The 23,857-nt window shown below is 41.2% G+C and overlaps 1 protein-coding gene across 1 annotated transcript in view; it reads right to left on the bottom strand.

Annotated features, from left to right (window-relative positions):
• LOC112859938 (cytochrome P450 3A12) overlaps positions 1-23,857 on the bottom strand; it is a 63,732-nt gene that overhangs the window by 4,710 nt on the left and 35,165 nt on the right. The window lies entirely within an intron of this gene.

Raw genomic sequence — 23,857 nt, 5'->3', positions numbered from 1 at the left:
GGCTTCCTGTCTTGACTTAGTTCTTCATCCATTTTGAGTGTATTTTTGTGTAAGGTGTAAGAAAGTGGTCCAGGTTCATTCTTCTGCATGCTGCTGTCCAGTTTTGCCAGCACTGCTTGGTGAAGAGACTGTCTTTACTCCATTGGATATTCTTTCCTGCTTTGTCAAAGATTAGTTCGCCATATGTTTGTGGGTCCATTTCTGGGTTCTCTAGTTTGTTCCATTGACCTGAGTGTCTGTTTTTGTGCCAGTACCATACTGTCTTGATGATTACAGTTTTGTAATACAGCTTGAAGTCCAGAATTGTGATGCCTCCTGCTTTGGTTTTCTTTTTCAAGATTGCTTTGGCTATTCATGATCTTGGTTCAAAGAAGACATCCAGATGGCCAACTGGCACATGAAAAAAAGCTCAACATCACTCATCATCAGGGAAATACAATCAAAACCACAATGAGATACCACACCACACCTGTCAGAATGGCTAACATTAACAACTCAGACAACAACAGATGTTGGCAAGGATGTGGAGAAAGAGGATCTCTTTTGCACTGCTGGTGGGAATGCAAACTGGTGCAGCCACTCTGGAAAACAGTATGGAGGCTCATCAAAAAATTAAAATAGAACTTCCCTACAACCCAGCAATTGTACTACTAGGTATTTATCCAAGGGATACAGGTATGCTGTTTCAAAGGGGCACATGCACCCTAATGTTTACAGCAGTGCTATTAACAATAGCCAAAGTATGGAAAGAGCCCAAATGTCCATCGATGGATGAATGGATAAAGAAGATATGGTATATATATACAATGGAGTATTACTCAGCAATCAAAAAGAATGAAATCTTGCCATTTGCAACTAGATGGATGGAACTAGAGGGTATTATGCTAAGCAAAATTAGTCAGAGGAAGACAAATATCATATGACTTCACTCATATGAGGACTTTAAGAGACAAAACAGATGAACATGCAGGAAGGGAAACAAAAATAATATAAAAACAGGGAGGGGGACAAAAACATAGGGACCTTTAAATATGGAGGAAAAACAGAGGGTTGCTGGAGGGTTGAGGGAGGGGTGATCGGCTAAATGGGTAAGAGGTATTAAGGAATCTACTCCTGAAATCATTGTTGACTATATGTTAACTAACTTGGATGTAAATTAAAAAAATAAATTTAGGGGCGCCTGGGTGGCTCAGTCGGTTAAGCGGCCAACTTCAGCTCAGGTCATGATCTCGCGGTCCGTGAGTTCGAGCCCCACATCAGGCTCTGTGCTGACAGTTCAGAGCCTGGAGCCTGCTTCAGATTCTGTGTCTCCCTCTCTCTGCCCCTCCCTGTTCATGCTCTGTCTCTCCCTGTCTCAAAAATAAATAAAATGTTAAAAAATTTTTTAAATAAATTAAAAAAAACAAATAACCTAAAAAAATATTTTTAAGTCCCTTGTGGTTTCTTTTACCCTCTCTTCTCTTTTTCCCTGCCCTTCCTCTATGTTCATCTTTTCTGTTTCTTAAATTTTACATATGACTGAAATCATACGTTATTTGTCTTTCTCTGAGTTATTTTGCTTAGCATAATATGTTCTAGCTCCATCCACATCATTGCAAGTGGCAAGATTTCATTCCTTTTGATGGCTGAATAATTTTCCTGTGTGTGTGTGTGTGTGTGTGTGTGTGTGCGTGCGCACGCACGCACGCAGACACACACACGCACACACACACATCTCCTTTATCCATTCATCAGTCAGTGGACATTTGTGCTTTCTCCATAGTTTGGATATTGTTGATAATGCTACTATAAACACTGGGGTGTATGTACCCCTTCAAATCTGTATTTTAGTATCCTTTGGGCAAATACTATAATACAATTGCTGTATCATAGGGTAGCTCTACTTTTAGTTTTTTGAGGACCTCTATACTGTTCCCAGAGTGGTTGCACCAGTTTGCATTCCTACCAGCAGTGCAAGAAGATTCCCTATATCTGCATCCTTGCCAACACCTGTTGCTTCTTGTGTTGTTAATTTTAGCCATTCTGACATGTATTGAGGTGGTATCTCATTGTAATTTTGATTTGTAGTTCCCTGATGATGGGTGATATCGAGCATCTTTTCATGTGTCTGTTAACCATCTGGATGTCTTCTTTGGAAAAGTGTCTATTCATGTCTTCTGCCCATTTCTTAACTGGGTTGTTTGGGTTTTTTTTTTTTTTTTTTTTTTGGTGTTGATGTTTCTTATAAATTTTGGATACTACCCCTTTATCATATATGTCATTTGCAAATATCTTCTCCCATTCTGTTGGTTGCCTTTTAGTTTTGTTCATTTCTTCCTTCACTGTGCAGAAGCTTTTTATCTTGATGAGGTCCCAGTAGTTCATTTTTGCTTTTGTTTTCCTTGCCTTTGGTGATGTGTCTAGTAAGAAGTTGCTCCAGTCAAGGTCAAAGAGGTTTCTGGCTATGCTCTCCTCTAGGACTTTGATGGTTTCCTGTTTCACATTTAGGTCTTTCATCTATTTTGAATTTATTTTTGTATACAGTGTAAGAAAGTAGTTCAGGGGGAACTGGGTGACTTGGTTAAATGTCCTACTTCAGTTCAGGTCATGATCTCATGATGCATGGGTTCGAGCCCCAGTTGAGCTGACAGCATGGAGCCTGCTTCGGATTCTCTGTCTCCCTCTCTCTCTCTGTCTCCCCACCCCTATTCATGCACTCTCTCTCTCTCCCTCTCAAACAAACAAACAAACTTTAAAAAAAAGGCTCCCTCTCTCTCTGCCCCTCCCCTGTTCATGCTCTGTCTCTCTCTGTCCCAAAAATAAATAAAAAAAAACATTGAAAAAAAAAATGTTTAAAAAAAAAAAAAAAAAGGGCGCCTGGGTGGCGCAGTCGGTTAAGCGTCCGACTTCAGCCAGGTCATGATCTCGCGGTCCGTGAGTTCGAGCCCCGCGTTAGGGCTCTGGGCTGATGGCTCGGAGCCTGGAGCCTGTTTCCGATTCTGTGTCTCCCTCTCTCTCTGCCCCTCCCCTGTTCATGCTCTGTCTCTCTCTGTCCCAAAAATAAATAAAAAAAAACGTTGAAAAAAAAATGTTTAAAAAAAAAAAAAAAGAAAGCGGTCCAGATTTATTCTTCTACATGTTGTCATCCACTTTTCCCAACACCTTTTGTTTAAGCAACTTTTTTTCCACTAGATATTCTTTCCTGCTTTGTCAAAGATTAGTTGACCATATAAATGTGTGTCCATTTCTGGGTTTTCTATTGTGTTCCATTGATCTATGTTTCTGTTTTTGTGCTAGTACCTTACTGTCTTGATGACTACAGCTTTGTAATATAGCTTGAAATCTAGAATCACGATGCCTTCAGTTTTGTTTTCCTTTTTCAGAATTGCTTTGGCTATTTGGGGTCTTTTCTTATTCCATACAAACTTTAGGTTTGTTTGTTCTAGCTCTGTGAAGAATGTTAGTGTTATTTTGATAGGGGTTGCATTAAAAATTGATAACCCTTAGCCAAACTTATCAAAAATAAAAGAGAAAGGACTCAAATAAATAAAATCATTAATTAAAGAGGAGAGATCACAACACCACAGAAGCACAAACACTTATAAGAGAATACTATGAAAAATTATAGGCCAACAAACTGGACAATCTGGAAGAAATGGATGAATTCCTAGAAACTCACACACTACCAAACCTCAAACAGGAAGAAATAGAAAATTTGAACAGACCTATAACCAGCAAAGAAATTGAATCAGTAATCAAAAATCTCCCAGCAAACAAAAGTCCTGGGCCAGATGGCTTCCCAGGAGAATTCTACCTGACATTGAAAAAAGAGTTAATACTTATTTTTCTCAAACTGTACCAAAAAATAGAAATGGAAAGAAAACTCCCCAACTCATTCTCTGAAGCCAGCATTTCCTTGATTCCAAAACCAAAGTTCCCACCAAAAAAGGGGAATCACAGGCCAATATTCCTAATGAACCTGAATGCAAAAATTCTCAACAAGAGAGGAGGAGCCAAGATGGCGGAACAGCATGGAAGTTTTTTCTGTGTTTCACGTCCATGAAACACAGCCAGACCAACACTAAACCATACTGCACACCTAGAAAACTGATTGGAGGATCAACACAACAATCTGCACAACCTGAACCACAGAATTCAGCAGGTACGCAGTGTGGAGAGGTGAACTTGGGGACGAGAAGCTACGGTGGGCAGGGAGACGCTGTTGTGGGCAGAGAGAGGATGGAAACAGGAGGGAGAATACGGGAAAAGCACCCCTCCCCAAAAGCAGCTGGAGAGAAAGTGGAAAATTGGAAACAGCTGCAGGGACTAAAGGAGAAAGGAGAGGGCTTAAATTCCATTAAGACTGTAAACAAGGGGAGTGCAGAGTCTGCAACTCCACAGCTTGATACCTGGCGGTGCTCTGGTGGGAATGGTGAATCCCCAGGAGCATAGTGGGGTCCAGGAGGTTCTTGGGCCACACAGGGAAAAGCAGTTCCACAGCTGGAAGGACATTTGGTAGAGACCATTGAAGCCACTTGGTCCCAGCAGACCCCAGAGAATGGCCACATTTGCTGGTGCTGGAACAAGGTTGTTAAGGGTGAAGCCTGGTGCCAGATGTGTGTTGTGATTTTCCATAATCCCTGAGATGCTGCTGCTACACTATCTCGTGAACTTTTCTAGGGAGGGCTGGCGCCTGGCCGCAGTCTCAGAGCACCAGCACCAGCAGTGTCCAGCAAGCGTTCTGAAAGGGCGGGCCTACGCCGGCTGACTCCATCTTGTTCTGTGTTCTCCACCTTGAGTGACTATGTCCCTGACATGACCCCTTTTCTGGGAAAATCGCAGAAACCTCAGATCGCACCTCCTCCCCTTGAGTAACCTCCCACTCACCCGTTCAAACTTCCTGATCAAAACACGCCCAGCGACCTGCGTAACAGGACTCTGACCCTTCCCCAGCCAATCGGCCGAGGCCACGACCCTTCCCCAGCCAATCGGCTGCCCCTAGACCCCTATAAAACCTTTGTGCTTTTGAAACTCGCTCTCTCTCCCTGGTATCTCACTGCTGCGTGGGTGCAGGTAGGGGACTGAGCTCAAGCTAGCTCGAATAAAGGCTCTTTTGCTTTTGCATCGGACTCGGCTCCCTGGTGGTCTTTGGGGATCACGAATTCTGGGCATAACAGTTCCTGGGTGCAGCCGACATTCGGCCATTGCTTGGTGAGACCCTCCCACAGAGGGGCGGAATGGGGCAAAGCCCCAGTCCCTCAGAAGTAAGGGGCCAGGGAAAACAGCCACATCTGAGATAAAATTTGAGAGAGAGGTACTGCCTGGGACTTGGTCACAGACAGTGAAAAAGCAGGAAGTGGACGAAAGCTGAAGAGGAGGATGGGTTCGCGATAGCTGATCAGGGAGAACAGAGTTCCGATGCTAGAGACTGGGTAGCGAGGCGGTGCCATTTTCACCGCCCGCACAATTGCACATAGGCACCTATGACCACCACAACACCCCACCCCAGTGGGCTAGCAGTGCCATCTAGTGGAGAACGGAGCTGTTACACTGAGCCCCACCCAACTGGGCCAACCTTGCTCTTCAAGAACATAAGTCTCACCGCCTGCTTAGTTTATGGACTATAAACCACTTCATAGTCTGACTTCTAGGGGAAAGCAAAGTAATTTCAGTCCTGCTTCAATCTGTTGGCAGATCCATCTATTCAATTTTCGTTCTTTTTTTTTCTCCTTTTCGCTTTTTCTTGAATACAGAAAGAGAAAAAATTCATTTTTATTTTCAATTTTTATTAAAAATATTTTTCTTTAATTTTTTACTACATTTTTACTTTTGTGTAAATTTTTTCAAATTCTATTTTACTTCCATCATTTTATTTTAGTCTACTTCAGTATATTCATTTTTTCAAATCTTCAAATGATTTCCTTTTTTTTCTTTTTTCTCTTGTTTCTTTTCTTTTTCTTGAATACAGAAGGAGAAAAACTTCATATTTATTTTCAGTTTCTATTAAAACTATTTATCTTTAATTTTCTTTAACTTTGGGGGAGAATCAAAGTAATGCTGGCTTCATGGAATGAGTCTGGAAGTTTTCCTTCCCTTTCTATTTTTTTGGAACAGCTTGAGGAGTATAGATATTATCTCTGCTTTAAATGTCTGGTAGAATTCCCCAGGGAAGCCATCTCGTCCTGGACTCTTATTTGCTGGGAGATTTCTGACAACTGATTCGATTTCTTTGCTGTTTATGGGTCTGTTCAAGCTTTCTATTTCCTCCTGATTGAGTTTTGGAAGTGTGTGGGTGTTTAGGAATTTTTCCATTTCTCCCAGATTGTCCAGTTTATTGGCATATAATTTTTCACAGTATTCCCTGATAATTGCTTGTGTTTCTGAGGGATTGGTTGTAATTCCATTTTCATTCACGATTTTATCTATTTGGGTCATCTCCCTTTTCTTTTTGAGAAGCCTGGCTAGAGGTTTGTCAATTTTGTTTATTTTTTCAAAAAACCAACTCTTGGTTTCGTTGATCTGCTCTACAGTTTTTTAGATTCTATATTGTTTATTTCTCCTCTGATCTTTATTATTTCTCTTCTTCTGCTGGATCTGGGGTGTCTTTGCTGCTCTGCTTCTATTTCCTTTAGGTGTGCTGTTAGATTTTGCACTTGGGATTTTTCTTGTTTATTGAGATAGCCCTGGATTGCAATGTATTTTCCTCTCAGGACTGCCTTCGCTGCATCCCAAAGCGTTTTGATTGTTTTATTTTCATTTTCGTTTGTTTCCATATATTTTTTAATTTCTTCTCTAATTGCCTGGTTGACCCACTCATTCTTTAGTAGGGTGTTCTTTAACCTTCATGCTTTTGGAGGTTTTCCAGACTTTTTCCTGTGGTTGATTTAAAGCTTCATAGCATTGTGGTCTGAAAGTATGCATGGTATGATTTCAATTCTTGTATACTTATGAAGGGCTGTTTTGTGACCCAGTATGTGATGTATCTTGGAGAATGTTCCATGTGCACTCGAGAAGAAAGTATATTCTGTTGCTTTGGGGTGCAGAGTTCTAAATATATCTGTCAAGTCCATCTGATCCAATGTATCATTCAGGGCCCTTGTTTCTTTATTGACTGTGTGTCTAGATGATCTATTCATTGTTGTAAGTGGAGTATTAAAGTCCCCTGCAATTACCACATTCTTGTCAATAAGTTTGCTTATGTTTGTGAGTAATTGTTTTATATATTCGGGGGCTCCCATATTGGGCGCATAGACATTTATTACTGTTAGCTCTTCCTGATGGATAGACCCTGTAATTATTATGTAATGCCCTTCTTCATCTCTTGTTACAGCCTTTAATTTAAAGTCTAGTTTGTCTGATAGAACTATGGCTACTTCAGCTTTCTTTTGACTCCCAGTAGCATGATAGGTAGTGCTCCATCCCCTTACTTTCAATCTGAAGGTGTCCTCGGGTCTAAAATGAGTCTCTTGTAGACAGCAAATAGATGGGTCTTGTTTTTTTATCCATTCTGATACCCTATGTCTTTTGGTTGGCACATTTAGTCCATTTACATTCAGTGTTATTATAGAAAGATATGGGTTTAGAGACATTGTGATGTCTGTAGGTTTCGTGCTAGTAGTGATGTCTCTGGTACTTTGTCTCACAGGATTCCCCTTAGGATCTCTTGTAGGGCTGGTTTAGTGGTGATGAATTCCTTCAGTTTTTGTTTGTTTGGGAAGACCTTTATCTCTCCTTCTATTCTGAATTACAGACTTGCTGGCTAAAGGATTCTCAGCTGCATATTTTTTCTGTTCATCACATTGAAGATTTCCTGCCATTCCTTTCTTGCCTGCCAAGTTTCAGAACAGAGATCGGTCACTAGTCTTATTGGTCTTCCTTTATATGTTAGTGCACGTTTATCCCTAGCTGCTTTCAGAATTTTCTCTTTATCCTTCTATTTTTCCAGTTTCACTATGATATGTCATGCAGAAGATCAATTCAAGTTACATCTGAAGGGAGTTCTCTGTGCCTCTTGGATTTCAATGCCTTTTTCCTTCCCCAGATCAGGGAAGTTCTCAGCTATTATTTCTTCAAGTACACCTTCAGGCCCTTCTCTCTCTTCTTCTTCTGGAATACCTATGATACGGAAATGGTTCCGTTTGATTGCATCACTTAGTTCTCTAATTTTCCCCTCATACTCCTGGATTTTTTTCTTTTTCTCAGCTTCCTCTTTGTCCATAATTTTGTCTTCTAATTCACCTATTCTCTCCTCTGCCTCTTCAATTCGTGCTATGGCTGCCTCCATTTTTTTTTAACGTTTATTTTATTTTTGAGAGACAGAGAGAGATAGAGATGAGCAGGGGAGGGGCAGAGAGAGAGGGAGACATAGAATCTGAGGCAGGCTCCAGGCTCTGAGCTGTCAGCACAGAGCCTGATGTGGGGCTCAAACCCACAAACTGCGAGATCATGACCTGAGCCGAAGTTGGACACTTAAGGAACTGAACCACCCAGGCGCCCCTGGCCGCCTCCATTTTATTTTGCACCTCTGGGGCGCCTGGGTGGCGCAGTCGGTTAAGCGTCCGACTTCAGCCAGGTCACGATCTCGCGGTCCGTGAGTTCGAGCCCCGCGTCAGGCTCTGGGCTGATGGCTCAGAGCCTGGAGCCTGTTTCTGATTCTGTGTCTCCCTCTCTCTCTGCCCCTCCCCCGTTCATGCTCTGTCTCTCTCTGTCCCAAAAATAAATAAAACGTTGAAAAAAAAATTATTTTGCACCTCATTTATAGCATTTGTTAGTTCCTCATGACTATTTCTTAGTCCCTTGATCTCTGTAGGTAGATTCTCGACTGTCCTCTATGCTTTTTTTTCAAGCCCAGCAATTAATTTTATGACTACTATTCTAAATTCTTCTTCCATTATATTGTTTAAATTGGTTTTGATCAATTCGTTAGCTGTCACTAATTCCTGGAGTTTTTTTTTTTTTTTTTTTTTTGAGGGGAATTCATCTGTTTCATCATTTTGGGTAGTCCCTGCAGTAGCTCCAAACTTCAGGGCACTTCCCCTATGCTCTCCGGAGAAACTTGTGTTGGTAGGCAGGACCACAGTCAGACCTGATATCTGCCCCAGCTCACCGCTGGGGCCACAGTCAGACTGGTGTGTACCTTATCTTCCCCTTTTCCAGGGGCAAGACTCACTGTGGAGTGGTATGGCGCCTGTCTGGGCTGCTTGTACACTGCCAAGCTTGTGGTACTGCTTCGATGGGATCTCGCCAAGGGCGTGTTAGCTGGGGTGGATCACCAAGGTGCACAGGAGCTGGAGGGGCAGGCTTAGCTTGCTTTGCCATTGGTGGTCCCTTGCAGGAGGGGCCCTGTAGCACCGGGAGGGAGGCAGGCCCATCAGAGAGATGGATCCACAGAAGCACAGCATTGGGCATTTGTGTGGTGCAAGCAAGTTCAGTGATGGGAACTGGTTCCCTTTGGAATTTCGGCTGGGGGTCGGGAGAGGGAAATGGCACTTGCCAGTGCCTTTGTTCCCCCACTGAGCTGAACTCTGTCCTCCAGGGCTCAAAAACTCTCCCTTCCTGAGTCCTCTCACCCTCCCTGCTCTCCGAGAGCAGAGCTGTTGGCTTTTAATATTCCAGATGTTAAGTCCCGCTGGCTGTCAGAACTCACACAGTCCGGCCCCTGCACTTTTGCAAGCCAGACTCTGGGGGCTCTGCCTTGCCAGGCAGCCTGCCCCTCCACCACCCCGGCTCCCTCCTGCCAATCCATGTAGCATGCACCGCCTCTCCGCTCTTCCTACCCTCTTCTCTGGGCCTCTAGTCTACGCTTGGCTCCAGAGAGTCTGTTCTTCTAGTCTTCTAGCGGTTTTCTGGGCTATTTAGGCAGATGTGGGTGGAATCTAAGTCATCAGCCGGACGAGGTGAGCCCAGTGTCCTCCTACACTGCCATCTTCCACCTGTCTCTCTCTGTGTAAATTTTTTCAAAGTCTATTTTACTCCCATCATTTCATTTTAGTCTACTTCAGTGTATTCATTTTTTCAAATTCTCAAACGATTCCCCCCCCCCCTTTTTTCTCTAATCTATCAAACACTTTAAACACCCAGACCAAAACACACCTAGGATCTAGCATCATTTATTAAATTTGTGTGTGTGTGTTTACTTTTTTAATTTTAATTTTTTTTAATTTTTTTAATTTTAATTTTTCTGCCTCATTAATTCCTTTTCTCCCTTCAAAATGATGAAATGAAGGAATTCACCCCAAAAGAAAGAGCACGAAGAAATGACAGCCAGGGATTTAACCAACACAGATACAAGCAAAATGTCTGAACCAGAATTTAGAATCACGATAATAGGAATACTAGCTGGAGTTGAAAATAGATTAGAATCCCTTTCTGCAGAGATAAAAGAAGTAAAAACTAGTCAGGATGAAATAAAAAATGCTATAACTGAGCTGCATTTTTGAATGGATGCTTCGGTGGCAAGGATGGATGAGGTAGAACAGAGAATCAGTGATATAGAGGACAAACTTATGGAGAATAATGAAACAGAAAAAAAGAGGGAGATAAAGGCAAAAGAGCACGATTCAAGAATTAGAGAAATCAATGACTCATTAAAAAGTAACAACATCAGAATCATAGGGGTCCCAGAAGAGGAAGAGAGGTAAAAGGGGTAGAAGGGTTATGCGAGCAAATCAGAGCAGAAAACTTTCCTAACCTGGGGAAAGACACAGACATCAAAATCCAGGAAGCACAGAGGACTCCATTAGATTCAACAAAAACCGACCATAAACAAGGCATATCATAGTCAAATTCACACAATACTCAGGCAAGGAGAGAATCATGAAAGCAGCAAGGAAAAAAAAGTCCTTAACCAACAAGGGAAGACAGATCAGGTTTGCAGGAGACCTATCCACAGAAACCTGGCAGGCCAGAAAGGAGTGGCAAGATATATTCAATGTGCTGAATCAGAAAAACATGCAGCCAAGAATTCTTTATCCAGCAAGGCTGTCATTCAAAATAAAAGGAGAGATAAAAAGTTTCCCAGACAAACAAAACTTAAAGGAGTTTGTGACCACTAACCCAGCCCTGCAAAAAATTTTAAGGGGGGCTCTCTGAGGGGAGAAAAGTTGAAAACAGAAAGAAAGAGAAAGCAAGCAAGCAAGCAACAAAGATTATAAAGGAACAGAGACCACCACCAGAAACTCCAACTATACAAGCATCAGAATGGCAATAAATTCATATCTTTCAGTACTCACTCTAAACTTCAAAGGACTCAATGCTCCAATCAAAAGACATAGGGTAACAAAATGGATAAGAAAACAAGATCCATCTATATGCTGTTTACAAGAGACCTACTTTAGACCTAAAGACACCTTCAGATTGAAAATAAGGGGGTGGACAACCACCTATCATGCTAATAGTCAACAAAAGAAAGCTGGAGAAGCCATACTTATATTAGACAATCTAGACTTTAAAATAAAGACTGTATCAAGAGATGCAGAAGGGCATTATATCATAATCAAGAGATCTATCCACCAAGAAGACCTAACAATTGTAAACATTTATGCGCCAAAAGTGAAAGCACCCAAATCTATAAATCAATTAATCACAACCATAAAGAAACCAATCAATAATAACACCATAATAGTAGGAGACTTCAACACCCCAATCACAGCAATGGACAGATAATCTAATCAAAAATCAACAAGGAAAATATGGCTTTGAATGACACACTGGACCAGGTGGACTTAACAGCTATATTCAGAACATTTCATCCTAAGGCAGCATAATATACATTCTTCTCCAGTGCACATGGAATGTTCTCCAGAATAGACCATATACTGGGACACAAATCAGCCCTAAGTAAGTACAAAAAGATCAAGATCATACCGTGCATATTTCCAGACAGAAATGCTATGATGCTCAAAATCAACCACAAGAAAAAATTGGAAAGGTAACAAATACTTGGAGACTGAAGAACATACTACTAAAAAATGAATGGGCTGAGAGACGCTTCTGGGAAGATGGTGGCGTAGAGGACGCTGAGCTCACCGTGTCGTGGGGGTCACTTAGATTCCACTCACACCTGCCTAAATGATCCAGAAAATCGCCAGAAGACTAGCAGAACGGATTCTCCAAAGCCAAGCATAGATGAGAGGTCCATGGAAGAGGGTAGGAAGGGCGGAGAGGCGGTGCACGCTACATGGACTGGTGGGGGGAGCTGGGGCAGAGGGGCAGCCCGCTGGCTAAGCAGAGCCCCTGAGTCTCGCTTGCAAAAGCAGAGGGGCTGGACGGAGTGTGTTCAGACAGCAAGCGGGACTTAACATCTGGAAGGTTATAAGTTAACAGCTCTGCTCAGAGAGCGGGAGGGCTGGAGGACAATGGGAGGGAGAGTTGTTGAGCCCCAGACAACAGAACTCAGCTTGGTGGGGAACAAAGGCGCTTGCCAGTGCCATCTCCCTCGCCCATCCCCAGCCAAAACCCCAAAGGGAACCAGTTCCTGTCAGGGAACTTGCTTGCACCGTGCAAACACCCAACGCTGTGCTTCTGTGGATCCATCCCTCCTGTGGCCGGTCTGACTCCCTCCCGGTGCCACAGGGGCCCTCCTGAAGCAGATCACCAAAGGATAAGCGAGCTGAGCCTGCCCCTCCTGCCCATGTGCACCTTGCCAATCCACCCCAGCTAATACGCCAGATCCCCAGCACCACAATCCTGGCAGTGTGCAAGTAGCCCAGATGGGCCACGCCACCTCAAAGTGAATTCCGCCCCTAGGAGAGGGGAAGAGAAGGTACACACCAGTCTGATGGTGGCCCCAGCGGTAGGCTGGGGGCAGACATCAGGTCTGACTGCGGCCCTGCCCAACACACAAGTTATTCAAGACAGCACAGGGGAAGTGCCCCGCAGTTCCGCACCACTCCAGGGACTATCCAAAATGACGAAACGGAAGAATTCCCTTCAAAAAAACCTCCAGGAAATAACGACAGCTAACAAACTGATCAAAAACGATTTAAACAATATAACAGAAAGTGAATTTAGAATAATAGTCATAAAATTAATCGCTGGGCTTGAAAACAGTATAAAGGACAGCAGAGAATCTGTTGCTACAGAGATCAAGGGACTCAAGAACAGCCAGGAGGAGCTAAAAAACTCTATCAACGAGCTGCAAAATAAAATGGAGATGACCACAGCTCGGACTGAAGAGTCAGAGGAGAGAATAGGTGAACTAGAATAAAATTATGGAAAAAGAAGAAGCTGAGAAAAATAGAGATAAAATAATCCAGGAGTATGAGGGGAAAATTAGAGAACAAAGTGATGCACTAAAGAGCAATACTCTACACATAATTGGTATTCCAGAGGAGGAAGCGAGAGGGAAAGGTGCTGAAGGTGTACTTGAAGAAATAATAGCTGAGAACTTCCTTGATCTGGGGAAGGAAAAAGGCACTGAAATCCAAGAGGCACAGAGAACTCCCTTCAGATGTAACTTGAATCGATCTTCTGCACGACATATCATAGTGAAACTGGCAAAATACAAGGATAAAGAGAAAATTCTGAGAGCAGCGAGGGATAAACGTGCTCTAACTTATAAAGGGAGACCAATAAGACTAGTGACCGATCTCTCTTCTGAAACTTGGCAGGCCAAAAAGGATTGGCACAAGAAAAAATATGCAGCCGGGAATCCTTTAGCCAGCAAGTCTGTCATTTAGAATAGAAGGAGAGATAAAGGTCTTCCCAAACAAACAAAAACTGAATGAATTCGTCACCACTAAACCAGCCCTACAAGAGATCCTAAGGGGAATCCTGTGAGACAAAATACCAGAGACATCGCTAAAAGCATAAAACATACAGACATCACAATGACTCTAAACCCGTATCTTTCTATAATAACACTGAATGTAAATGGACTAAATGCGCCAACCAAAAGACATAGGGTATCAGAATGGATAAGAAAACAAGACCCATCTATTTGCTGTCTACAAGAGACTCATTTTAGACCTGAGGACACCTTTAGATTGAGAGTGAGGGGATGGAGAACTATTTATCATGCTACTGGAAGCCAAAAGAAAGCTGGAGTAGCCATACTTATATCAGACAAACTAGACTTTAAATTAAAGGCTGTAACAAGAGATGAAGAAGGGCATTATATAATAATTACAGGGTCTATCCATCAGGAAGAGCTAACAGTAATAAATGTCTATGCACCGAATACGGGAGCCCCCAAATATATAAAACAATTACTCACAAACATAAGCAAACTTATTGATAAGAATGTGGTAATTGCATGGGGACTTTAATACTCCACTTACAACAATGAATAGATCATCTAGACACACAGTCAATAAAGAAACAAGGGCCCTGAATGATACATTGGATCAGATGGACTTGACAGATATATTTAGAACTCTGCACCTCAAAGCAACAGAATATACTTTCTTCTCGAGTGCACATGGAACATTCTCCAAGATAGATCATATACTGGGTCACAAAACAGCCCTTCATAAGTTTACAAGAATTGAAATCATACCATGCATACTTTCAGACCACAATGCTATGAAGCTTTAAATCAACCACAGGAAAAAGTCTGGAAAACCTCCAAAAGCATGGAGGTTAAAGAACACCCTACTAAAGAATGAGTGGGTCAACCAGGCAATTAGAGAAGAAATTAAAAATATATGGAAACAAACGAAAATGAAAATAAAACAATCCAAATGCTTTGGGATGCAGCGAAAGCAGTCCTGAGAGGAAAATACATTGCAATCCAGGGCTATCTCAAGAAACAAGAAAAATCCCAAATGCAAAATCTAACAGCACACCTAAAGGAAATAGAAGCAGAACAGCAAAGGCAGCCTAAACCCAGCAGAAAAAGAGAAATAATAAAGATCAGAGCAGAAATAAACAATATAGAATCTAAAAAAACTGTAGAGCAGATCAACGAAACCAAGAGTTGGTTTTTTGAAAAAATAAACAAAAATTGACAAACCTCTAGCCAGGCTTCTCAAAAAGAAAAGGGAGATGACCCAAATAGATAAAATCGTGAATGAAAATGGAATTACAACCAATCCCTCAGAAACACAAGCAATTATCAGGGAATACTGTGAAAATTATATGCCAACAAACTGGACAATCTGGGAGAAATGGACAAATTCCTAAACACCCACACACTTCCAAAACTCAATCAGGAGGAAATAGAAAGCTTGAACAGACCCATAAACAGCAAAGAAATCGAATCAGTTATCAGAAATCTCCCAACAAATAAGAGTCCAGGACGAGATGGCTTCCCTGGGGAATTCTACCAGACATTTAAAGCAGAGATAATACCTATCCTTCTCAAGCTATTCCAAAAAATAGAAAGGGAAGGAAAACTTCCAGACTCATTCTATGAAGCCAGCATTACTTTGATTCCTAAACCAGACAGAGACCCAGTAAAAAAAAGAGAACTACAGGGGCGCCTGGGTGGCGCAGTCGGTTAAGCGTCCGACTTCAGCCAGGTCACGATCTCGCGGTTCGTGAGTTCGAGCCCCGCGTCAGGCTCTGGGCTGATGGCTCAGAGCCTGGAGCCTGTTTCCGATTCTGTGTTTCCCTCTCTCTCTGCCCCTCCCCCGTTCATGCTCTGTCTCTCTCTGTCCCAAAAATAAATAAACGTTGAAAAAAAAATTAAAAAAAAAAGAGAACTACAAGCCAATATCCCTGATGAATATGGATGCAAAAATTCTCAATAAGATACTAGCAAATCGAATTCAACAGCTTATAAAAAGAATTATTCACCATGATCAAGTGGGATTCATTCCTGGGATGCAGGGCTGGTTCAACATTTGCAAATCAATCAACGTGATACATCACGTTAATAAAAGAAAAGAACTATATGATCCTGTCATTCGATGCAGAAAAAGCATTTGACAAAATTCAGCATCCTTTCTTAATAAAAACCCTCGAGAAAGTTGGGATAGAAGGAACACACTTAAACATCATAAAAGCCATTTATGAAAAGCCCACAGCTAATATCATCCTCAATGGGGAAAAACTGAGAGCTTTTCCCCTGAGATCAGGAACACGACAGAGATGTCCACTCTCACCGCCGTTGTTTAACATAGTGTTGGAAGTGCTAGCATCAGCAATCAGACAACAAAAGGAAATGAAAGGCATCAAAATTGGCAAAGATGAAGTCAAGCTTTCCTTTTTGCAGATGAGATGATATTATACATGGAAAATCCGATAGACTCCACCAAAAGTCTGCTAGAACTGATACATGAATTCAGCAAAGTTGCAAGATACAAAATCAATGTACAGAAATCAGTTGCATTCTTATACACTAACAATGAAGCAACAGAAAGACAAATAAAGAAACTGATCCCATTCACAATTGCACCAAGAAGCACAAAATACCTAGGAATAAGTCTAACCAAAGATATAAATGATCTGTATGCTGAAAACTATAGAAAGCTTATGAAGGAAATTGAAGAAGATATAAAGAAATGGAAAAACATTCCATGCTCATGGGTTGGAAGAATAAATATTGTTAAAATGTCAATACTACCCAAAGCTATCTACACATTCAATGCAATCCCAATCAAAATTGCACGAGCATTCTTCTCGAAGCGAGAACAAGCAATCCTAAAATTCATATGGAAGCACAAAAGGCCCCGAATAGCCAAAGTAATTTTGAAGAAGAAGACCAAAGCAGGAGGCATCACAATCCCAGACTTTAGCCTCTACTACAAAGCTGTCATCATCAAGACAGCATGGTATGGGCACAAAAACAGACACATAGACCAATGGAACAGAATAGAAACCCCAGAACTAGACCCACAAACATATGGCCAACTAATCTTTGACAAAGCAGGAAAGAACATCCAATGGAAAAGAGACAGTCTCTTTAACAAATGGTGCTGGGAGAACTGGACAGCAACATGCAGAAGATTGAAACTAGACCACTTTCTTACACCATTCACAAAAATAAACTCAAAATGGATAAAGGACCTGAATGTGAGATGGAAACCATCAAAACCCTAGAGGAGAAAGCAGGAACGGACCTCTCTGACCTCAGCTGCAGCAATTTCTTACTTGACACATCCCCAAAGGCAAGGGAATTAAAAGCAAAAATGAACTACTGGGACTTCATGAAGATAAAAAGCTTTTGCACAGCAAAGGAAACAATCACCAAAACTAAAAGGCAACCAACGGAATGGGAAAAGATATTTGCAAATGACATATCAGACAAAGGGCTAGTATCCAAAATCTATAAAGAGCTCACCAAACTCCACACCCGAAAAGCAAATAACCCAGTGAAGAAATGGGCAGAAAACATGAAAAGACACTTCTCTAAAGAAGACATCCAGATGGCCAATAGGCACATGAAAAGATGCTCAACGTTGCTCCTCATCAGGGAAATACAAATCAAAACCACACTCAGATATCACCTCACGCCAGTCAGAGTAGCCAAAATGAACAAATCAGGAGACTATAGATGCTGGAGAGGATGTGGGGAAACGGGAACCCTCTTGCACTGTTGGTGGGAATGCAAATTGGTGCAGCCACTCTGGAAGACAGTGTGGAGGTTCCTCAAAAAATTAAAAATAGACCTACCCTATGACCCAGCAGTAGCACTGCTAGGAATTTACCCAAGGGATACAGGAGTACTGATGCATAGGGGCCCTTGTACCCCAATGTTTATAGCAGCACTCTCAACAATAGCCAAATTGTGGAAAGAGCCTAAATGTCCATCCACTGATGAATGGATAAAGAAATTGTGGTTTATATACACAGTGGAATACTATGTGGCAATGAGAAAGAATGAAATATGGCCCTTTGTAGCAACATGGATGGAACTGGAGAGTGTGATGCTAAGTGAAATAAGCCATACAGAGAAAGACAGATACCATATGTTTTCACTCTTATGTGGGTCCTGAGAAACTTAACAGAAACCAATGGGGGAGGGGAAGAAAAAAAGAAAAAAAAGAGGTTAGAGTGGGAGAGAGAGCCAAAGCATAAGGGACTTTTAAAAACTGAAAACAAACTGAGGGTTGATGGCGGGGGTGGGAGGGAGGGGAGGCTAGGTGATGGGCATTGAAGAGGGCAACTTTTGGGATGAGCACTGGGTGCTGTATGGAAACTAATTTGACAATAAATTTCATATAATAAAAAAATTTAAAAAAAAAGAATGAATGGGCTAACCAGGAAGTTAAAGAGGAAATTAAAAAGTACATAGAAGTCAATGAAAATGATAACACCACAGCCCAAAACCTCTGGGATGCAACAAAGGCGGTCATAAAAGGAAACTATTTAGCAATCCAGGCCTTCCTAAAGAAGGAAGAAAGATCTAGATACACAACCTAAACTTATGCCCTAAGGAGCTGGAAAAAGAACAGCAAATAAAACCCAAAAACAGCAGAAGACAGGAAATAATAAAGATTAGAGAAATTAATTAGAGAAATTAATTAGATAAATTAATGCTATCAAAACCAAAACAAAAAACAAAAAAACAGTAGAACAGATCAATTAAACCAGAAGCTGGTTCTCTGAAAGAATTAACAAAATTAATAAACCACTAGCCAGTTTGATAAAAAAGACAAGGAAAGGACCCAAATAAATAAAATGAAGAATGAAAGAGGAGAGATCACAACCAACACAGCAGAAATAAAAACAATAATAAGAGAATATTATGAGCAGTTTTATACCAATAAAATGGGCAATCTGGAAGAAATGGACAAATTCCTAGAAACATATACACTACCAAAACTGAAACAGGAATTAACAGAAAATTTGAACAGACCCATAACCAGTAAAAATTGAATTAGTAATCAAAAATCTCCCAGAAAACAAGAGTCCAGGGCCAGATGGCTTTCCAGGGGAATTCTACCAAACATTTAAGGAAGAGTTACCTATTCTCTTGAAGCTGTTCCAAAAAACAGAAATGGAAGGAAAACTTTCAAACTCTTTCTATGAAGCCAGAATTACCTTGATTCCAAAACCAGACAGAGACCCCACTAAAAAGGAGAACTATAGACCAATTTTCCTGATGAACATGGATGCAAAAACCCTCAACAAGATATTAGCCAACCAGATCCAACAATATATTTAAAAAATTATTCACCATGACAAGTGGGATTTATACCTGGGATGCAGGGCTGGTTCAATATCCACAAAACAATTAACGTGATTCATCACATCAATAAAAAAAGGACAAGAACCATATGATCCTCTGAATAGATGCAGTGAAAACATTTAACAAAATACAGCATCCTCTCTTGATAAAAACCTTCAAGAAAGTAGAGACAGAAGGAGTATACCTCGAGATCATAAAAGCCATATATGAACGACCCAACGCTAATATCATCCTCAATGGGGAAAAACTGAGAGCTTTCCCCCCAAGGTCAGGAGCAAGACAGGGATGTCCACCTTTGCCACTGTTATTCAACATAGTATTGGAAGTCTTAGCCTCTGCAATCAGACAACACAAAGAAATAAAAGGCATCCAAATCAGCCAGGTGGTCAAATTTTCACCCTTCGCAGATGACATGATACTCTATATGGAAAACCCAAAAGACTCCACCAAAAAACTGCTAGAATTGATTCATGAATTCAACAAAATTGCAGGATATAACATCAACGCACAGAAATCGGTTGCATTCCTATACACCAACAATGAAGCAACAGAAAGAGAAATCAAGGAATTGATCCCATTTACAGTTGCACCAAAAACCATAAAACACCTAGGAATAAATCTAACCAAAGAGGTGAAGAATCTATACACTGAAAAGTATAGAAAGCTTATGAAAGAAATTGAAGAAGACACAAAAAAATGGAAAAATATTCCATGCTCCTGAATAGGAAGAACAAATATTGTTAAAATGACACTAACCCGGGATAGAAGGAACATACTTAAAGATCATAAAAGCCATTTATGAAAAGCCCACAGCTAACATCATCCTCAATGGGGAAAAACTGAGAGCTTTTTCCCTGAGATCAGGAACACGACAGGGATGCCCACTCTCACCACTGTTGTTTAACATAGTGCTGGAAGTTCTAGCATCAGCAATCAGACAACAAAAGGAAATCAAAGGCATCAAAATTGGCAAAGATGAAGTCAAGCTTTTGCTTTTTGCAGATGACATGATATTATACATGGAAAATCCGATAGACTCCACCAAAAGTCTGCTAGAACTGATACATGAATTCAGCAAAGTTGCAAGATACAAAATCAATGTACAGAAATCAGTTGCATTCTCATACACTAACAATGAAGCAACAGAAAGACAAATAAAGAAACTGATCCCATTCACAATTGCACCAAGAAGCATAAAATACCTAGGAATAAATCTAACCAAAGATGTAAAGGATCTGTATGCTGAAGACTATAGAAAGCTTATGAAGGTAATTGAAGAAGATTTAAAGAAATGGAAAGACATTCCCTGCTCATGGATTGGAAGAATAAATATTGTCAAAATGTCAATACTACCCAAAGCTATCTACACATTCAATGCAATCCCAATCAAAATTGCACCAGCATTCTTCTCGAAACTAGAACAAGCAATCCTAAAATTCATATGGAACCACAAAAGGCCCCGAATAGCCAAAGTAATTTTGAAGAAGAAGACCAAAGCAGGAGGCATCACAATCCCAGACTTTAGCCTCTACTACAAAGCTGTCATCATCAAGACAGCATGGTATGGGCACAAAAACAGACACATAGACCAATGGAATAGAATAGAAACCCCAGAACTAGACCCACAAACGTATGGCCAACTCATCTTTGACAAAGCAGGAAAGAACATCCAATGGAAAAAAGACAGTCTCTTTAACAAATGGTGCTGGGAGAACTGGACAGCAACATGTAGAAGAATGAAACTAGACCACTTTCTCACATGATTCACAAAAATAAACTCAAAATGGATAAAGGACCTGAATGTGAGACAGGAAACCATCAAAACCTTAGAGGAGAAAGCAGGAAAAGACCTCTCTGACATCAGCCGTAGCAATCTCTTACTCGACACATCCCCAAAGGCAAGGGAATTAAAAGCAAAAGTGAATTACTGGGACCTTATGAAGATAAAAAGCTTCTGCACAGCAAAGGAAACAACCAACAAAACTAAAAGGCAACCGACGGAATGGGAAAAGATATTTGCAAATGACATATCGGACAAAGGGCTAGTATCCAAAATCTATAAAGAGCTCACCAAACTCCACACCCGAAAAGCAAATAACCCAGTGAAGAAATGGGCAGAAAACATGAATAGACACTTCTCTAAAGAAGACATCCGGATGGCCAACAGGCACATGAAAAGATGTTCAGCGTCGCTCCTTATCAGGGAAATACAAGTCAAAACCACACTCAGATATCACCTCACGCCAGTCAGAGTGGCCAAAATGAACAAATCAGGAGACTATAGATGCTGGAGAGGATGTGGAGAAACGGGAACCCTCTTGCACTGTTGGTGGGAATGCAAATTGGTGCAGCCGCTCTGGAAAGCAGTGTGGAGGTTCCTCAGAAAATTAAAAATAGACCTACCCTATGACCCAGCAATAGCACTGCTAGGAATTTATCCAAGGGACACAGGAGTACTGATGCATAGGGGCACTTGTACCCCAATGTTCATAGCAGCACTCTCAACAATAGCCAAATTGTGGAAAGAGCCTAAATGTCCATCCACTGATGAATGGATAAAGAAATTGTGGTTTATATACACAATGGAATACTACGTGGCAATGAGAAAAAATGAAATATGGCCTTTTGTAGCAACGTGGATGGAACTGGAGAGTGTGATGCTAAGTGAAATAAGCCATACAGAGAAAGACAGATACCATATGGTTTCACTCTTATGTGGATCCTGAGAAACTTAACAGGAACCCATGGGGGAGGGGAAGGAAAAAAAAAAAAAGAGGTTAGAGTGGGAGAGAGCCAAAGCATAAGAGACTGTTGAGAACTGAGAACAAACTAAGGGTTGATGGGGGGTGGGAGGGAGGAGAGGGTGGGTGATGGGTATTGAGGAGGGCACCTTTTGGGATGAGCACTGGGTGTTGTATGGAAACCAATTTGACAATAAATTTCATATATAAATAAAAATAAATAAATAAATAAATAAATAAATAAATAAATAAATAAAATGACACTACCCAAAGCAATCTACATATTCAATGCAATCACTATCAAAATAACACCAGCATTCTTCACAGAGCTAGAACAAATAATCCTAAAATGTGTATGGAACCAGAAAATACCCTGAATAGCCAAAGCAATCTTGAAAAAGAAAACCAAAGCAGGAGGCATCACAATCCCAGACTTCAAGCTATACTACAAAGTTGTAATCATTAAGACAGTATGGTACTGGCACAAGAACAGACACTCAGATCAATGGAATAGAGAACCCAGAAATGGACCCACAAACGTATGGCCAACTAATCTTTGACAAAGCAGGAAAGAATATCCTATGGAATCAAGTCTCTTCAACAAGTGGTGCTGGGAAAACTGGACAGCGACATGCAGAAGAAAGAACCTGGACCACTTTCTTACACCATACACAAAAATAAACTGAAAATGGATGAAAGACCTAAATGTAAGACAGGGAGCCATCAAAATCTTCAAGGAGAAAGAAGGCAAAAACCCCTTTGATCCTGGCCACAGCAACTTCTTATTCAACACGTCTCTGGAGGCAAGGGAAACAAAAGCAAAAATGAACTATGGGACCTCATCAAAATAAAAAGCTTCTGCACAGTGAAGGAAACAATCAGCAAAACTAAAAGGCAACCGACAGAATGGGAGAGCAGCACTATCAACAATAGCCAAAGTATGGAAGGAGCCCAAATGTCTACTGATGGATGAATGGATAAAGAAGATGTGGTATATATACACAATGGAGTATTACTCCACAATCAAAAAGAACGAAATCTTGCCATTTGCAACTACGTGGATGGAACTGGAGGGTATCATGCTAAGTGAAATCAGTCAGAGAAAGACAAATATCATATGACTTCACTCATATGAGGACTTTAAGAGACAAAACAGATGAACATAAGGGCAGGGAAACAAAAATAATATAAAAACAGGGAGGGGGACAAAACAAGAGACTCTTAAATATGGAGAACATACTGAGGGTTACTGGAGGGGTTGTGGGAGGGGGAATGGGCTAAATGATAAGGGGCATTAAGGGATCTACTCCTGAAATCATTGTTGCACTATATGCTAACTAATTTGGATGTAAATTTAAAAAAATAAAAATTAAATTAAAAAAAGAAAAAAATCTCAACAAGATACCAGCAAATAGAATTCAACAGTACATTAAAATAATTATTCACCATGATCAAATGGGATTTACTCCTGGGCTGCAGGGGTGGTTCAATATTTGCAAATCAATCAACATGATACACTACATCAATAAAAGAAAGATAAGAACCCTATGAGCCTGTCAACAGATGAAAAGAAAGCATTTGGCAAAATACAGCATTCATTCTTGATAAAAACCCTCAACAAACTAGAGACAGATGACACATACTGCAACATCATAAAGACCGTGTACAGGGACGCCTGGGTGGCTCAGTTGGTTGAGCATCCGACTTCAGCTCAGGTCGTGATCTCATAGTCTGTGAGTTTGAGCCCCGCGTCAGGGTCTATGCCGACAGCTCAGAGCCTGGAGCCTGTTTCGGATGCTGTGTCTCCCTCTCTCTCTGACCCTCCCCCGTTCATGCTCTGTCTCCCTTGGTCTCAAAAAAAATAAATAAAGGTTGGGGCGCCTGGGTGGCGCAGTCGGTTAAGCGTCCGACTTCAGCCAGGTCACGATCTCGTGGTCCGTGAGTTCGAGCCCCGCGTCGGGCTCTGGGCTGATGGCTCGGAGCCTGGAGCCTGTTTCCGATTCTGTGTCTCCCTCTCTCTCTGCCCCTCCCCCGTTCATGCTCTGTCTCTCTCTGTCCCAAA

This window comes from Puma concolor, chromosome E3 (assembly GCF_028749965.1).
Source record: "Puma concolor isolate L17-30 chromosome E3, mPumCon1.1.hap2, whole genome shotgun sequence".
Taxonomy (NCBI): domain Eukaryota; kingdom Metazoa; phylum Chordata; class Mammalia; order Carnivora; family Felidae; genus Puma; species Puma concolor.
Note: the sequence above shows the minus strand (reverse complement) of the source record. Positions and strands in the feature narration are given on the sequence as shown.